An 18,593-nucleotide genomic window follows, 5' to 3' on the forward strand; every position below is an offset into this window, starting at 1 on the left:
ATGTCTGACTCGAAGGGTAAGATGTCTGCAGATAGAAAATATGGGATTAAGGAACTGGGTTATTGAATGTCTCTCTCTTCTTCCCTTTCTCTTCTCCTGTAGAACCCCAAAGGTTAATGCTCTCACCTTAGGTAAGTGAACGCTGTGCTCTCCATCTGCCTCGGGGCAGGGTGCTGTAACCAGTTTCTTCACTGGATAAGGGGAGCAGGCCTCTTGACTTCAGAGGACTGCTGTCCGTCGTTTACTGCACGAACGGTAAGTTTCGAGTAATTCTAATGTCTTTAAAGTCTTTAGTAATGATGTCTCTTGTTTTGCAGGGTTCCGGCGATGGCGGATGACGGGCTGAAGTGAGTTGAAGATGGAGCCCGTGTGATGAATAGAAGCGCCTGGAAGCACGTAAGTAAGCGCTTGTTGCCTGCTTCACGATGCGCTCTAACTGTCTTTTTATTTTGCAGGTACAAGTTCGGAGCGGCTGCAGGGTGTCGGAATACCCACTGGGTTAGATGTGGAAAGGAGTAATGGCACGTGAGTATTAAAGTTCCCCAATGTCTTTAAACGCACCTTGTTTTGTCTTTCAGATGCGGGATGCAGCGCCGAAGGCCTCCGGAGCGTGCGAAGAGTTGGTAAGCTTTTGTCTTTCAGATGCCGGAATGCAGTGTGAAGACCTCCGGAGCGCACGAAGAGTAGGTAAGCCTTTGTCTTTCAGATGCCGGAATGCAGCGCGAGGCGTTGGTGACAGCCGATGGACCAGGTAAGTGAAGAGCTGTCACTGAAGACCGTAATGCTAACCTGTTCTTTCTTGTCTTTATAGGTGTTGCTGAAGACTGGATTCAGGATGGTAAGCCTTTTTCCTTAGGCCCAGGATCAGATGCAGAAGACACGATGAGCGTTCTGCTGCAGAGGATGCAGAATAACGCAAAGCAAGATTCATCCATCGGGTGTGGTTTAAATAGCCTCCTGTAGTGCTTAGGTGTCTCCTTCCACAGCCACGCCTAGGTAAGAAAAGAGTTCCTGCTTTCCAGAAGAGTTCCAGTGTTCTGAATCTAGGGAGTGGCTCCTGCCCCACCCAACAGGAAAAGTAGTTCCAAACAGAAGAGGATCAGAGGCTCAACTGGCAGGCAAGTAAGCAGCATGGTCTGCTGCAGGTAAGTCCACCCAAGCATTATGAGCCCGGCGCTTCCAGCGCTGGGACTGGGCATATTTATGAGCCTGGTGCCACTGGCGCCAGGACTGGGTCCAAAAGGTCCCAATTGAGACTGGTTGGCACTCGGAACCTGGGTTATGGATCTGCCTCCAAGGGAGTTGGGAAAACCCTGACCTTTTGGAAGCAGAGATCATGACAGGTTAACAGTATTGGGTATACCTTGACCATTTATAGCGCTACCCTAAAAAAAGTGGTGAAATGGGTCTTGAAGTAAACTAAGCAATGTGTGGGTCCTCCCTTAATAGATACGTTTCAATATTGTTGTCTGCCTTGCCTACCTTCATAAGAATCATTTAAGTCCACTACAAGCTATAATTCAAGCTGGATGTACAACTAACAGGCACGGCTAGCATTTGCTCACTAATGAGTTGTGTGACATTTTCCAAACAATTTTCACTGTGATCAATAAATACCAAGTCACATGAACCTGGCCAGAAACAGGTGGAAATGCTTATTTGCATGTAGGAAAGACTCATTTGCAATGACCTCTTGAGAGCAAGATGTGTAGGGTGGGGATGGCAGCAGGGGCAGGTGAGTCCCCAGAGGGCCAGAAACATGTCAGATTTTCAGAATAACCCTTAATATTCATGAAAGAAATTTACATGCAATGATTCTAAATGTATGCCAATTCATCTCATTTATATTAATGAGGAATGTCCTGAAAATCCATCAGGTGTATGGCCCTGCAGTTGCCCCCTCCCGCTTTAGAGTGAACACCCCGCTGCTCCCCCTCATCTTCTATACCCACCTAGCATTACCATCTGACGCATTGTTTTGTAGATCATTGCCATCATCCTGACACCTTATATTATTCTCTGAGCAGTACTTTAATAAAAACCCTTGAAATATATTTTGAATCCCCATCTCCGTTCTGAATCATGGTTCCCTACTGAACTGAAAGGTCTGTGCCTTTGAAAATGTGACCTAAAGACCTTTGGCCGAGTACCTCTAGGAGAAGGTGGCCTGGTTTTCAGTTTAAATGCGAAGATATACAGAGAAGTAGATCAAAATTATGGTATTTGCAGATAACACAGCCAGCAGAAATTACCTTTAAGGTCAGGTCTCCCCATTAACGTCATTTGATTCGAACAAAAACCTTTGAAGCCCAAGAGGGTAGGGCATGGTCACATGGGCCAGCCAGATGTCCTGATCAGGTCACAGAAGAGAAATGCAACCTAAGAATTGAGGGGGGCTATGTGAAACAGAGGGATTTGTGGTGCATTGCCATTAATTACATTGAATAAATTTTCTTGAATAAAAAGTGCATTGTACGTCCCAGTAAGCTCATCCGGTGTTCATATTAAAGGGATCAGAAGCCCATTGGGACCATGGAAAAACATTTTGTGTGTGATGGATACAACTTGAGTTATGAGAACAATTATGATTCCGGCCTTCTTGTTTTTCTGAGGTAATCGAACATTTTTGTGATAGGTTATGGAAGTAAAGTTTGAATCAGGAAGGGGCAGATTTGTGACCATCTCTGCTCAGGAGGATCGGTGCTGTCCTTAGCGGAGCCCTGCTGTTTCCCTGGATGCCCCATAACTAAGGCCTCCCATGTAAGTAGATCTATCCCAAAGCTATCAAAAGTGTGGGTGGGATCTGCCAGCTTTAATCCCCATCTCGCACATCGGGTAGAGAGTGGTACTGGGGAGACTCTTGGCACATTTGTATTAAATCAAATTCAAATGAATTCCACTATAGAAAATTACCCTATCGTATTAAAGGGATCAGAAGCCCATTGGGACCATGGAAAAACATTTTGTGTGTGATGGATACAACTTGAGTTATGAGAACAATTATGATTCCGGCCTTCTTGTCTTTCTGAGGTAATCGAACATTTTTGTGATAGGTTATGGAAGTAAAGTTTGAATCAGGAAGGGGCAGATTTGTGACCATCTCTGCTCAGGAGGATCGGTGCTGTCCTTAGCGGAGCCCTGCTGTTTCCCTGGATGCCCCATAACTAAGGCCTCCCATGTAAGTAGATCTATCCCAAAGCTATCAAAAGTGTGGGTGGGATCTGCCAGCTTTAATCCCCATCTCGCACATCGGGTAGAGAGTGGTACTGGGGAGACTCTTGGCACATTTGTATTAAATCAAATTCAAATGAATTCCACTATAGAAAATTACCCTATCGTTGCCCAAGACATCTGTGATCTGATAGTGCTCGACAATCTGGACTTCATCGCCATCACTGAGTCCTGGCTGCACAACGCAGCAGGACCCCTACTCTCCTTAGCCATCCCAGAAGACTTTACCATATTCAGGCAAGATAGAAACAATACGCGCGGCGGTGGTATTGCCATCATCGCAAAGACCAGCTTAAATATGAGAATCTCACCCACAACAGCAGCTGATTCATGTGAATCACTTTCCATCAAACTTCCACTAGCTAGCTCCCAAACCATGACGATCCACCTTATCTACAGACCACCTGGTCCCTTAGGGTCCTTCGAGGAGGATCTCCATAATCTACTTTCCAACAACCTTAAAACTTCTTCACAACTACTTGTCCTAGGAGACTTCAATCTGGGCTTCAATGACCCTTTAGATAGAAATGCCACCATCATTGCCAACTCCCTCTCTAATCTGGGCATGACGCAAAAAACTCTTGAACCCACAGATAACAAGGGAAGAATCCTTGATTGGCTAGTAGATTACAATTGCACTGCCAATATCAAAGCTATTATCCCTCAACCTTGGACAGACCACTTCTTCCTGTCATTTGAACTATCTACCTCCAGACCACCTCCACCAGCCTCCATTACGGCCCCGCCTTGCCCAACAAGAAACAAAAAGAGCATCACCAGAGACAAAGTGATCCCAGCCATTCTACCTACACTCAACGGATTAGCAGATCATCTAGACCCAGAAACACTTGTCAACGAGTACAACAAAATTATGCTAACCACCCTTGACAACATCGCACCCTTGAAACTCAGAAAAAGTAAACCCAAATCTCACCTAAATAAATGGTTTACCCCCGAACTAAAGGATTTGCGACTACTTAAGAGGAGCTGCGAAACAGCATGGAGACTCACCCCCTCAGTAGACCACAAAATGAAACTAACAGAAATCTCCTCCCAATATAAAAAAGAAATCCATCTGGCCAAACAGAACTCCTTTAATAAACGGATCTCCAGCGCCAATTCAAGCATGAGGGAACTATTCACCATCCTCAAAGAACTAGAGTCACCCATCCCCATTCCGGATACATGCACCAAAGATAAAACTTGGTGCTCCAACATTCAGCTAGCCCTATCCAATAAAATCTCCCTACTCCAAACGAAAATAACCAAAAAGAAAGCTTCCCTTACTCATCACTCCAAGACTCACAACCTCATCACAGTCACTACCCCAAAGACCCAGGACACAGCCACACGGTTCATGTTTTCCAAAACATCGATTCTTGAGGTGGAGAAAGTCATCCTCTCCCTTAAGCCGTCTAACTGCCAGGGCGATTCTTGCCCTGCCCAGCTTATAAAAGACGCAGCTAGAGATCTCTCCCCGTTTATTGCCAAACTCGTCAACTCCTCATTCTCGTCCGGCACAGTACCCACCAATTTAAAACAATCCTGGGTACTACCTTTGCTCAAAAAGCAAACATTAGACCCCCTTATACCCACTAACTACCGCCCCATTACAACAGTCCCCTTCCTGCTCAAAATTCTGGATAAGATCGCCTACAATCAAATCCAAAGTTTCCTGGAACAACACAAACTCTTAGGAGAGCGCCAATCAGGATTCCGCCCACAACATGGTACTGAGACTGCCCTTATCGACCTAAAGGCACAAATAGATGAAATAAGAGACAAAGGCAAAATGGCTCTCCTCTTGCTGCTGGACCTCTCGGCGGCATTCGACCTTGTAGACCATGGGGTACTTTGCAGCCATTTAGACTCAGCCGCACATTTCTCCAAGGAGGCCATATCTTGGATTGAATCCTTCCTTAGTGACAGGACCATGAGGGTGTTCTCCCCTTCAGCAGTGGCGGACCCAATCCCCATCCGATGTGGAGTCCCTCAGGGCTCATGCGTCTCCCCGACTCTCTACAACATATTCACTAAGCCCCTTTTTGATGATCTGGACCATCTTGGTATCACCTACACCAACTATGCAGATGATACCCAGATTCTCCTCCCACTTTCCGGGGACTACAACAAGGATTTGGCCTTGGTGAATAGGGTGTACATCATCGTCCAGGCATGGATGGCAACCCACGGACTATGCCTGAACGATGACAAAACAGAGTTGCTCATCCTAGGGACACATTCTAATATGAAGAAACTCAGTCAGGACTATACTTCATTTGAAATTGACGGGAACATTATCAAGGTTTCCAAAGATGTGAAGACACTTGGCTTCTATCTGGATGCCACCCTCTCTTTTGACAAGCAGGTGAAGTCATTGGCATCTGCCACCGCCCACACATGCAAGCTCATTAGAGCAGGCAAGCATTTTCTCTCCGATAACAACTGCCTTATCTTAGCGAGAGCATTAATCCTTTCGAGGCTTGAATATTGTAATGCCCTCTACATCGGAGCAAACAAATCCATCACCCACCGACTCCAAATTCTTCAAAACAATGCCCTACGAGCTGCCCTTGGTGTACCCAAAAGATCACATATCTCAAACATCAGGCGCCAAAACAATTGGTTGTCCTCCCAAAACAAAATCCACCTTAAAGTAGCATCCCTGGTTCATAAAGCCCTGAACAATGCAGCACCAAGCTATCTCTGCAATAAACTCACTAAAAGAAATCATTTACGCCCTGCCAGAACTGCTAATGCCAACAGCCTCAACATTCCCAGATTCAGGTTATCTAAGGCGGGGGGCAGTAGCTTCTCGGTGCAAGCAGCTCAATTATGGAACTCATTGCCTAATCCTCTACGCGAGGCACAGCCCTTCCCTAAATTCAGAATTAACTACATCAATCTGCTAAGGACTACCAATGAATAGCCTATCGGCGCCCACTTATCCCCCACCCCACCCTAGAATATACACTTCATTATGATCCTATGGTCCCACTCACTTTGCCCACCTGACCATTGAGCTTTCGCCCATACAGTACCTGTACATAGACTGTCTTGATCATATTTTGTATTTATTCTGCATGTAAATCGCAACTGCTGCCTTCCTGTGATATTTTGCAGTCTATATTTTGTATTTTGTATTTGTACAGTGTATATATCCCATGACCCCACCCTGCAACTTAAGCTTCGCATTTTCTGTACTGCTGCGCCCGGATACCTGCGGGTCTGGTGCGCATTATAAGTGAATAAAACAAACAAACAAACAAACTGCCTGCCTTAACCCTTTCCATTAAATTGTGTGGGGTGGGGGGAGCTCTGTAGATCTTTAGCGCATTGAATTGAAGTTAAATCAATTCATTCTCATATAGAAAATCACGGGATGAGTGTTGTTAAGAATTTGACACAAAAAGTGAATGCCCAGTGTGTTAAGAGTCGGTATAGACAGTAAAGTACTTTGATGACTACCTTTCATCAAAAGGGGGGTGGCCATAATCCCAAAATAAGTAACCCTAAAATGATGCTATTCAAGTGAATGTGGAGGGTGCAAAACGAGATTTACCATTTATTTACTTGCATCCCAAAACGATTTCCCAAAGGCCTGCATTTCATGCAAATAAAAAGCCCAACACGATTTTTCCATCGAGTTCTTTTCTTGACTTTGCCTTTCAAATAAAAAACCCAAAACGATTTTGCTACTGTATTTGCACTTCCTGTACCTTGCCTTCAGATCAGAGGAGTAATATCTAATTGATGTCTGGAGGGTGGGGGTTGCTGGGAGAAAGGAGTATTGTGCCAAACTAATCACTGTTTTATACGTTTCCTATTGGTTCATTTGCAAGAAATCTGATGTAAAGTGAATTTGTGATTGTGTGGTGCCACAGCATTGGTGGTTGCTATTTTGGTTGCTAGTCTTCTTTGTCAAACCCTTAAATAAATATATATTCTTACTATACAGCGGCCTGGTTCCTAGCTCATTGGTGGTACAGAAGGTATTTGTTGACGTGGTGTGAGACGGGTTGAAGGCTTCACTAAAATTGAATCTGTATAAGCGTTTTGGGTGCACGCCACATTGCTAGGGGGTGGGGGGGTGTAGAACTGCCGGAATTGAGAGTAACCGCCTAATATATAGTCACAGGGAGGGCCAAACCATCCTCCTGTCATGGCCAGCCTAATAAACTATCAAAGGCTCCATGGACTTGTTAGGGAGAATTCTCTGTTTAGGCTGAATTTCCTAACCTAGTGGGGTTTATTTTTTCCTCCTGCCAAGAGTGAGACTCTTTTACCCTCACTCTTGGACATGACTTGAGAGTGTTTCTGTGACTTGCTATGTGCTTATGGGCTATGGGGTATTTTTTCCCCATAGGCTATCATTGGTTTTTGAATGTGTATTACACAGCACCCTCAGTGCACTAACACAGGGGTGTCATAGTGACCCCCAAACATAGACTCCACACCCTGGGACTGACTACTGTCTCCCTGGGTCTGTAAAGTCACCATTGACTTTACTAGTCTTAACTTAGGAACTTAACCAGTACAAACCATCATACTGTGGAAGTACTGGTAGGGGCAATTAGATTGCCCCTGGGTCTGTTGTCGAGGGGGTACTGTCCCGTCCCCCCTCGCCGAGTTCTGGCTGGTGGCAGTGGATACCACGGAAATATTCCACCGGAATATTTCCCAATGGGATTTCCCATTGATTTTAATGCACCACTTTTTGGTGCAATGTTAAAGATACCGCCGGTTTATTTATTTAATATAAATTCACCGGTTGGGATTTTTTGCCAGAACTCGCCGCCAAAATGGCGTCTAGGTTCACTTCAGTAACCCTGAACCCGAGTCGAGCCTTTGTTCCACTTTTGGCGGGCTTCTGCACAGAAGCCCTCCAAAGTGGTGCCATTCTGTCTGGGTACCACAGAGGGTGTGGGAGGGGGTTTAGGCACCCTGGACTAAGTTGCCTTGCCAACTCATGTCGCACTCTGGTGTGATTGGCCCAAGTGGTGAGCCGCCCCGCTCACCACTTAGCATGTTTGAGTGACAGCTAGGCTGTATGAATGGGGGTTTGCTGCATAAAAGCAAGGTTTTTGGGACTGGTTCTTCAGAGGTCGCCACAGGACCTAAGAAGCCGAAGAGGGAGAAGCCGAGCCGACCTGCCAAGACGACACCACCGGTGGAGCCCTGCGGAACCGTCTCACCACTTTTCCCAACGACAGAGGAGATCTCCAGCCGGGAGAGTCTTCTTCCCTTGACTGGTGGGGACAACCAGTTTCTGCCTTCTTTTCGCCTCCCTGAAGCATCTCGTGGCCGCCTTGCCTGTGCCAAGCACCCTGGCAACCGGGATACCACTTTTTACCTCAACCGCGAAAGAGGGGTAACATCCTTTTAACCGGAAAACTCCACGGCTGGTTTCTTCCCTGGTAGTGCAACGACCTTCAGCTTTCCTCCACGTCGAGATCTTCTCTTCCTCTGGAAGACGCCGCGACTTGCACCCACTACCAGGAACAACTGCCACCGCTGGAGGATCCTTTCCATTTTAAAGGTACCGTGTTCCGCCCGGCTTCCCTTGCCACCGATTGTACGGGGTAGATTTAGCCCTCGGCTCTCGAACCTGGGTAAGCCTGAGACACCCTAACTAAACTTTTCTAAACTTAGTAAAACCTTTCCTACTCACCTGTAAAGACTTGTGACATTGTGTGATCTTGGACATCTTTTCGCCTGGCTTTCCCTAGAGTGGGCCTGGCAACCAAACTTCCTTGCTCCACAATAGACTGCCTTTCTAAACTTACTGTGAATCTCTGAAAAGTGTTTTACCTTGCTGTTTTCATTACTTCTGCCTTTTCCCTCCCTTTTTAACTAACTTGTTGGAGTGTCATCTAACGTTAAGCGCTCACCTCTGTTTGGAAATAAGTGGTGTTAACTTAGACTTGTCCAACAAATAACTAGGGATGTACATATAAGTAATAGTGACTGTGTTTTGACTTACTTACCTTTTCTGTGCCAGTGTAATTTATGAGTGTGTCTTTTAAATAAATAATTATATACTTTTACACCTAGCTCTGGTCAGTGTTTGCTTGTACTACTGTGCCTCTGTACCTATTATGTATGCTCTATATACTGCCTAACTCTTCTTGAGGGAAGTCTGACTGCTCAGCCACAACTACCAGGTAAATCTGGGTGGTACAGACTGCTACCAAGTGGGTTTACTGCCAAACACCTGTAGTCTTAAATCTTTTGCAGTGGTCCCAGAGGGAACTGCACAGGTTTCTGCCTAACAGGACTCACCCTGTTCTTTTGTTTAAGCACTGCGGAATGATAGCAGCAATTAACATAATTAGCATACTAATAGAGTATACTTCAAACAAGCCCACAGAGGGGCTAGCTGCAGAGGTGAACAAAGGAGACAGGAAACCCCAACAACCTTTGATATGCACTGTGTCAACCTGAAGCCAGCTTCCGCCTCTCAGTATCAAAGGCAATGAGTGGTCATGTCTGGGACTATATTTACATTAGTCTCCCCTGCAGGGGGACCCCATTCAGAAGGTACGAGTGTGTGGTTTGGCGGAGGCCAAAAGTCTGGTCCCCCACAACTTCAAGGGAGACCTGCCTCTTTAATCAGGAACCACAGAGAGCTCAATTAACCAGAGAGACCGTTTCATCCACAACAGACAGGAAGATGGGTGGAACTTAGTATTAAATGGTTTTCACCCTTTTACCTTTTCTGTTGCAAAGCACTCTGGTTGTGACCTCACGCATACAGGAGATTGTTGATGGGGACCCAGGATTGGTTCATTAAGGTAGGCTCAGCCTACACCAATCACTGGGACCCATTTGGCTTTAAATGAGGGTTGAGCCCCTTTTGGCAGATCATCTGAAGACTTTACAATGAGTAACAAGAAGAACTCATTTGGACCTAGGCTGAAGGTACAGTCTGCCTTACGGCTTCTGCCAGTGAAGGAAGGCCAGATTTCCAAAGACGGAAGCAAGATCCCTCCCCTAAACATCTCCCAGGGAACAGAGAGCGATCCTGAATCCATAGGATTCAGGACCATTTTTGCCCCGGAAGTTGATTTGTCACAGTCGGCCCGCCTGGACGGGCCCCCGCAGTATCCAGGGCCCAGGCAGCGTGCCAGGAGCTGCCTGGGCCAAAGAAGAATAGTCCAGCCAGGACAGCCCGGCTGTGCCCCTTACGGTCCGCCTCGTGGCCAGCAAGGTGGGCCATTCAAAAAAGTCCTCCTGGGCTGCGTAAGATGGGACCACGCACAGCGGCCATCCTCTGGCCTCACACTCCATGTAGGTGGTACCACAAGTTTAGGTAGGGGGTCTGTTGCACCAGATTCGCCCTAAGGGTGCACGAGACCCCTCCAAAGAAAGGTGAGCAGATGTAGCAGGTCCCCATTTAGATGGAGCTCACGCCAGGGAATCAGTAAGGTATTAACGGTTAAGAATGTGTAATAAAGAGTAGCACCCGTTAGGATCCCTATACAATTCACTCTGGTGTCTGTGTCCATATATCCTGACATCACCATTTCTTTATTTTTATTGTGTAGTTTAACTTTTATATAATGCACATCTTTTGCACACAAAAAATGTTAAAAACAGAAGAAAACAAGGAAGCAGATGGGAGAGAGGAGTTCTTACAGCCAATTCATACGGAAAGGTTGGCGGTGAGTTATCACCTTCAAACCATATGTCCACTTCAGCATCATCTTATTTGAACCTCCACCTTCTGTTTCCAAGAACTATCCATCCACCTTAAACATCTAAATAAAACGTCTAATAATGCAGAATCTCTTTAAAAATATGCTGTCAGTACAAAAATTAATTTGAAATCATTTCCACCATAAAATCGTTCCCAAAAATCATCTCTGTCCAAAAATTGTGAATTTTCAATTAAATCTCTCAAATTACTTGATCTTTGTGGCCTTAAAGTTGTACATTCCAATAGATGTTGCAAACTTTCCTTTTTCTCCTTGCAATATCTACAAAATGGGTCAGTGATTCCTTTTCGACTTCTAGCAAGGAGCACTTCTTTAGTATGCAGGATGAAATCTAAACCTAAGGAATACATTTCGGTATATTGTGTTCGGAAACTTCGTCAGATATTTTTGGATTAAGTTTAGCCACCTGTTATTTTTCACCATGCTTCCTAATTTCGAATCTACCATTTTTCTTTGTTTGGTTCCAGTTTTTATTTCATCTTTCCCAGGTTTATCTTCAGCTGCTGTTCACTAGAGTCAATATCATTCAATATTTGTTTACAGTTTGCAAATCAGTTGATCAGTATCTCATCTAGTGAAAACCCAGATTACGCCTTGAAGATTTCATATTGAGCCGGGCAGTCTTCTACAATTATTTTCTGATAGAGGGAAAGCGAGTTCCACCTTATCCTCGAGTAAGTTGTCTCAGGAGGATAGCTCAACGGCAACATGCTCGCCTTGGAAGCAAGATGACACGGAACAACACAGGTTCGATCCTCGGGTCTGTGCTTAGAAACCTCTGGGTATTAAGCGCGTTATAAATAACTTATCCTATCATATCATAAAGGAGTTCCAGCTCCCATCTTATTGCTGCCATTGGTATAAAATTTGGTAAACCCAGGATCTTTTTCCAATAGAGATCTTGAGGATTTCCCAAATTTCCCAAGAAGTAGTGAGGGCACTTTCAGCCCCAAACATCAGCACTTGTATCACCTTCTGGTGATAACATAGAATAGGGAGTAGTGAGAATGTTCAGTATATCCTGTGGATCATTTGTGCCTGTGCCCTGAGATTCTTCGTTTTGCTTCGTAATTCCAGGGTTTATCATCCGTATTTGCATTTATAAACATTCCTAGATATTTTGTGATAGTCACAACTCTCATAGGCTCTCTTCTCAAACTCCAGCCAACATTCTTCTTTCCTCCAAGGTTCTGCAACACTACAATTTCTGATTTCCCGATATTTATTTCTAGGCCATTTCGATCTGTGTACTTCTGTAGATTTTCCAGGCTTCTTTGAAGGCCTATTGGTGTTTGTTCTAGAATCACTAGATCATCTGCGTAGATCATCCAACCCAACGACACTCCATTGATCCTTTGGGGACAGGTTGTTGGTATATTTAAGACCCCTTTCATATCCAAAAAGAGTTGGTGCCAAAGAACAGCTTTCCTTGTCGGAATCTTTGAGGACAAGAGTCCTGCATTATTTAGTCCCACTTGGACCCCAGTATCTAGGCTATTATCGACAGCAAAAGATCTTCTGGGCACTGTCACATTCTCTTTTTTTGCCAAAGGCAGTTCCCATACACACTATTGAAAGCCTGATTTAGATCTATGAAGGCTACATATAATGGTCTTCTGGTTTTTAATGCACAGCTTTTCAGGATGTTAAGTAGGAGCAGATTGACATTACATCCCACTCCTTTGACAAAGTCAGTCCGTTTCTTGTCAAGGTTTCCTGCTTTTAATGCCCAGTTCAATCTTTTCAGTAGCATCGAGGCAAAAGGTTTCGCAAGCACATCCAGCAGGGCAATTGGGCGATAGTTGAATGGATCCAAGCGATCTCCTTTCTTAAAAATTGTGAACTACTCGCATTTTTTTTTTATAAGTGCCAGTAGCTCATCTCTTTCGACTTGCAAGTTCTATGATGACCGACCAGTTTCTTCACATATCGGTTGAACAGCACTTGAGGCACTAAATAATTGTCCATAGTGCTGGACCCAGACTTACTCCGAAATAGTGTTACATTGCAGCGCTTCTTGAGGTGTGCTCAGGGTATTTACTATTTCCCAGAAATGTGTGGAATTTTTGCCCAGTACTCCATATAACATCCGTTCCCCATCATGCCAGATGAGGGTAGATTTGTGGAATATCAACCAGTTTCGATATCGTTTTCCCCTTTTATTACCTTTGGAAGTTCCCTCATAGCTTTTAAATCTTTCCTAAGCTCTCTTCTTTGTAACATTACTTGAGGGTCATAACTGTGTTTCTGGTTGAAACAGGCTTTCCTTGTTGCCGATCTCACTACTGAGGAACCGAGCATAGTCTACCCCTCGTGGATGAGCTTTAATTGATCTAGCAAAGTTACTGCTCAACGTTGGTATGTCCTTTGGCTTACTCCGCAACCTATTTCGTCCAGGTTCAACTTCGATCCTTCCCATGTTTACTCCACAGTTATCCTTTAGGGTTTCACTCCAGCTTATCTCAATATCATGATCATTCAGATCCGTCTTCACCACTTCCAACAAGGTAATTTCAACTAAGATGTTCACGGAAGTGAAACAGTAATCCAAAGCAGCCGATTGGATTCCCCTTCTCCACGTTGCAGTGCCTGGCATATTCTCTAGGGGTGTTCCCGTATAGCATTGGATCTCTCTTTCTTCTATTGCCTTCATCTAAGAAAAGGTCTGCCCTTTCTTGGATTTACAGAGATCTTGATGCAGAATATTGTCGGTGAACTCCTAACAATCAATATTCAGATTGCTGCATATCATTACTCTTAGATTGGGGTAAATTGTTTTTTCTTGATCTATTGATACTTGGTTAACCAGATTTTTATCGTTCGAGTCGGCTGGGCTCCAACAGATGTTTATTAATAACTCGTAGATGGTCGCTGTGCTAGTCCCTAGAGCAATCGTTAGATGATGAATATACATGCTCGGGATTTGGTTTTCTAGCACCTTCGATCCAGCCCATTTCTTATGATGGTTAAGAAGCCGGATTTTGGGCAGCCTTTGATTCTTTTCACAGCTGGATTGAGATGTGCGGAGAAACCATCAATCCATCAATCATTGGTTTCTGCCGCAACCACGTTTCTTGTAAACAGAAGATGCTTATTCTTTCCCAGTCCTGGCTTGCTGTCTTAAAAAGATGTTTAAAGCCTCTAGAGTTCCAAGATAATATTCTAGTAGGTCCCCTGTGCTTAGCTTCAGGGGCTACTTCTCATTCCTTAAGGCAAGACTACCCGCAAGCCAATACCATGAGTAATCACTCACTTTATTACAGTCTTTCCTTCTTGTTTCACAAGAGGTACTTCTAACCCCATTAGATGTATTAAAACTAATTTTTAGGGGTTTAGCATCATGGTTATATGTGTCATTGTAGTTATCCTCAATTCCATCATTCCCCATCTCTGGGAGTGGTTGGTTGTCCTATCTTATAGATGACTTTTTCCCTTGATCATTGGTCCAACTCGACATTCTTTGCATAGTTTTGTCCTGTACTCTCAAGGTTAGATTGGTTGGCTTTTCCAGTACTTGTATTCCAAAACCTAAAGATATTATATCTTGGGCCGCCTCCAAATTTGGTTGGACACAACATTTGATGGAATGTGTATAAAAGTCTGACGTGCAAAGCAAATTACAATGCTTGTGAACGTATTTGCTAATAATTATGTAGGATATTCTCTGAAGGGGATTTTGACACTCTATAGGCAATGGTTCACCCCGACTAACATATGGATTGGAAGCAATATCTATGGTAAACTTTCTTTGGTTGGACAAGATGGAGGCATATTTTTGGCATGATTTCTTGGCCTTGCCTTCATCTTGCCCAATCCAATACATTAGAGTCGAGCTTGGTCTCCAATCCTTGAGATCGATTGTACTGCAACAGAAGGGCCTTTTATACCTCAAAGCCATTTACCATCCTGAAAGTGAACTCCTTAACAAAATTGGTACGAAAGTAATCCTACTTGATAAAAGCATCCTGGTTAATAGTTATGATAAATCTTTCCATTTGTTGTTCAAGGAACTTCATTGGGCTATTGAGAGTAGTTGAGGCAGCAGCTTTGAAATTATTAAGCATGCCTTTAAGTCCAAGACGAAACACAAAGATTGGTAAAGCAATTTTCAACAAATGAGTAAGTGAACTTCACAACTATGGTTTTTTGGAGGGCATGGTATATGCCGACCTAAGCCCCCATTCATATCTAATTTGTTGTCCTGATCCACTTGTTTGTAGATTTAGGCTCCTCATGCGTACAAAACAACTTCCAGTGAAAGCAACACATGGTACGCAATGGAAATTATCCATAAATGATCGACACGGTCGAATGTGTAAATTGGAGAATAATCTTGAAACTGTGAGGCATTTGTTGACTGGCTGCCCTAAGATCTCAGTATCTGTTGAATTATGAGCGCTATGTCTATGAAGTGTCGTTTATACAGTCTGATCATTTTTGGAATTGGTGTTTGAACACTCAGTCCGAATCGATGCATATTGCCTTATTCAGAGTTTGGTCAACTTCATTAATGGAAACTGGTAATTGAATGAATAACTTCGTAAATAGCGATGAAGAAGTGGATGAGTGAGAAAGCTATGAAGATATACTGTTGTAGTTGAGACAAAGTTTTATGAAGTTCAAAGAATTGATGAATTGGTGAACTGATAAATTAGAGTGTAAAGTGATTGGATGGGTCTATAATGAAAATGTAAAATGTAAACTGTGAAATGGCAATTTTAATTATTATGAAATTAAATGCTATTCTTATTGATAATTATATTTTTTGTGTAATAAGTTGTAATAGTTCTGTGAACTAAAAAACGACTAAATAAAATAAAATTATTGGAATGTGTATACTAACAGTCCAATTTTTCTTCAGACTGGACTTCAACGACTGTTCTATCCCATGAAGAGATAGACGTCAAATTTGGTACGTGATGGAAAGTCAGATAATATTATTCCGGTTTAGAATAAGTCCATCTTCTGTACTAAGGATACATTCCAGGATGAGCACATTACCCCTGGTAGCTTCATCTTTTCTTGTTTTGGCTTGACTTTGATTCTTTGCCTTTATAAACTTCGCAGTATGATTGTTATACTTTGATCCTTGTCTGTTAATTTTAGTATTCGAGATAGTTCCACAATTGTCTTCAGTCTCATTCCATTTGAAACGTACTTTTCTAGGGTTCTCATTTAATAATTTATTTTGATCATAATGATAATTTCGCTGTTTGACGGCCCTAGCTCTCCTCTCTTCCAAAGGTATAAAACGGGGACTCGTAACTGGCTCCTGTAGATTATTTTAATTGGTATCCTAGAGGTCGCAGATTTGGTGTACGATTCTCGATGGTTATATCTATGCCATTTTCTCTACTATTTTCTAAAACATTCTCATCATCGCCATAGAGGGATAAATCCATCAGGTCTTGTTCTGATATATCTGCTGATACTGACCTATCTAACTCCTCTCGATCCTCCATTTCAGATTACTTACTGATATTTACTGTCAAGGCAGTTCCGTCAGTACTACTCTGCGAAACTATCCTTGGTTGGTCCATTGTTATAGGTCTCTGCTTCGGGGGTTCCCTTATATCCATTCTTAAATTTCTCATGAAACTACTCGACCCATTGGATTTCCCTTTCTTCAGCATTATTTTATTTTTGGATTTCTTCTTTTGTGTATTCACTTTAAGAGAGCCTTTATCCTTTGCTTTAGCATGGAAGATTGAAAATGATTGTGCCTTTGAGGTCGGCTTCTCTATTGAGGAGTGTGGAGGGTCCTGCTTAGTTTCTGTTTCTAGAATCTTCACTCCCCTTGACACCGCCCCTGACAATTTCTTCAGGCTAGGATGGGCCCCACTCTGCTCGGCTTCTTGAATGTTATAAGGGCACTGTATTTGTAGATGTGATTCATTTGCATCCTCTTCAAATCTCTATCATCTTTAGCCACATCGAGAGTTGTTCATATTTTTCTATGGTCAAGTCACCCAATGTAGACCTTTCTTTAAGTTTCCCAGCACCTTTCTATTTGCCCTGGGTCACAGACATATTTTCCTTTCTTTGGTTGGCATCCATAGAGGTTGGGTAACCTTTTGTCTGGATTGTGGCTTTCAAAATATGTTTTGAGAGGTTCATTAGTATATTTTTTTCCTCTCTCACCTCTCTCAGCAATGTCAAAAGTTTGTTCCGTGTTTGAATTTCGGCCCCAAATTTCTCTCCCAGTTGTCCTTTATGATGTTCATAAAAGCTTCTATGTAGATCAGTTTTGAGTTCTGAGCGGTAAATGTAGTTTGATCTTTAAAATTATCATTTATATTCTCATAGAGCTTCAAGAATGGAGCCAATGATACAGTCATAGTTGACATAAGGACTGCTTGACAGATTGTGGTCTCATTTTTATTGAGGTCAGGCTTTATTGAGATGCCCTGGGAGGCCACCCTTGCCACCCTTCTAACTGATCTATGAGGTAGATATTAATGACCGCCTTCTGACAAGCTATCTTCTGAGTCGGATGAGATAGAGGACTCCTCAGGCTGGGGATCCCAGGTCTGTGGTGTCCCTGTTTCTCTTCGAAATCCCCTTGCACACTCTTCTCAAGCACTAGTATATTTGTTTGAGTAGCGGAAACAGAGCTGGCCGTTTCATGTCTATAGGAACGTACATTTTCCGACTGTTTTCTCAATTCCTCCTTACGAGAGATTTTTCGCAATTCAATGGTCGGTTCGAAAGACTGGGCTGGGTTTATGAAACCCCCGCTCTGGCAGTCGTGTTGTTGCTTCTCGTTTCTCGCAGAACGAGATACTAACAATGGCATGTCCTGCATGGTCTCACTTTGTGTAATTTCAACCACCCCCCACACAGGGACTTCTCCTGTCAGTTTACTAAACTCGACAGGGTTGTCACAGGACGGGGTGGAAGAAAAGAGAGGCTGCGCTATGAGGAGAGGGAACGAAGTCCATTTGACCAGATAGTATGGTGGGGTCTTTCCCATTGTCCTTACTAGCCTTTCACTCCTCGCCCTTATCCTCACTAATGCCTGTGAGTGATGAATTCACAGCTCTCTTATTCCCACCTTTACGCTGAGCTTCCTTTGTAGCAGCTTCTTTATTTGAGGTACCAATATGGTGGTTTGGGGTTACCCACCTCAATTTGCCTACCGTTTCTGGTTCCATGCTAGCTCCGGCCAATAGATCGGTATCAGAAAGTTCTCCAGCCCCATTGAGCTGAGAGTGGCCCAAGTCCAGCGTGATTGTTTTCTACCGCACAGAAGCAGCTGGTTGGAGTTTGTTCCTCTTTGTTGCACAAAATGTTCTCCCAGTCATAGTTTGGGTACCTGTGACATTTTATTATAACTGAGTGTGCAGTATGAAAATGGGGGCAAGCCCTGGCACAGTGTCTTGCAGACCCTTGCCTCCCCCCACACCCCAGGAGTAGAACAGTCAGTGCCACTTTTGAATAAATCGTTTCCCAAATATTTCTCAAAAGGCGTTGGGGTTACAATAGGCTTACAGCCCACCGCCCCACCCTCACAGGGAGAAGATTGAGTCTCAACAGAAACCACCGACTGATGGTGGTCAGATTGTGGGTTGAAATGGGGGCAGGGTGTTCGGCTCGTACCATTTTGGAAACCAGGATCCATGCAAGAAGGAATGGCCATCAGAT

General features: G+C 43.7%; 1 protein-coding gene across 2 annotated transcripts in view; it reads right to left on the reverse strand.

Annotated features, from left to right (window-relative positions):
- MSH2 (mutS homolog 2) overlaps positions 1 to 18,593 on the reverse strand; it is a 1,146,446-nt gene that overhangs the window by 278,666 nt on the left and 849,187 nt on the right. The window lies entirely within an intron of this gene.

The sequence above is a fragment of the Ambystoma mexicanum genome, chromosome 4q (assembly GCF_040938575.1).
Source record: "Ambystoma mexicanum isolate Mex_15411 chromosome 4q, UKY_AmexF1_1, whole genome shotgun sequence".
NCBI lineage: Eukaryota > Metazoa > Chordata > Amphibia > Caudata > Ambystomatidae > Ambystoma > Ambystoma mexicanum.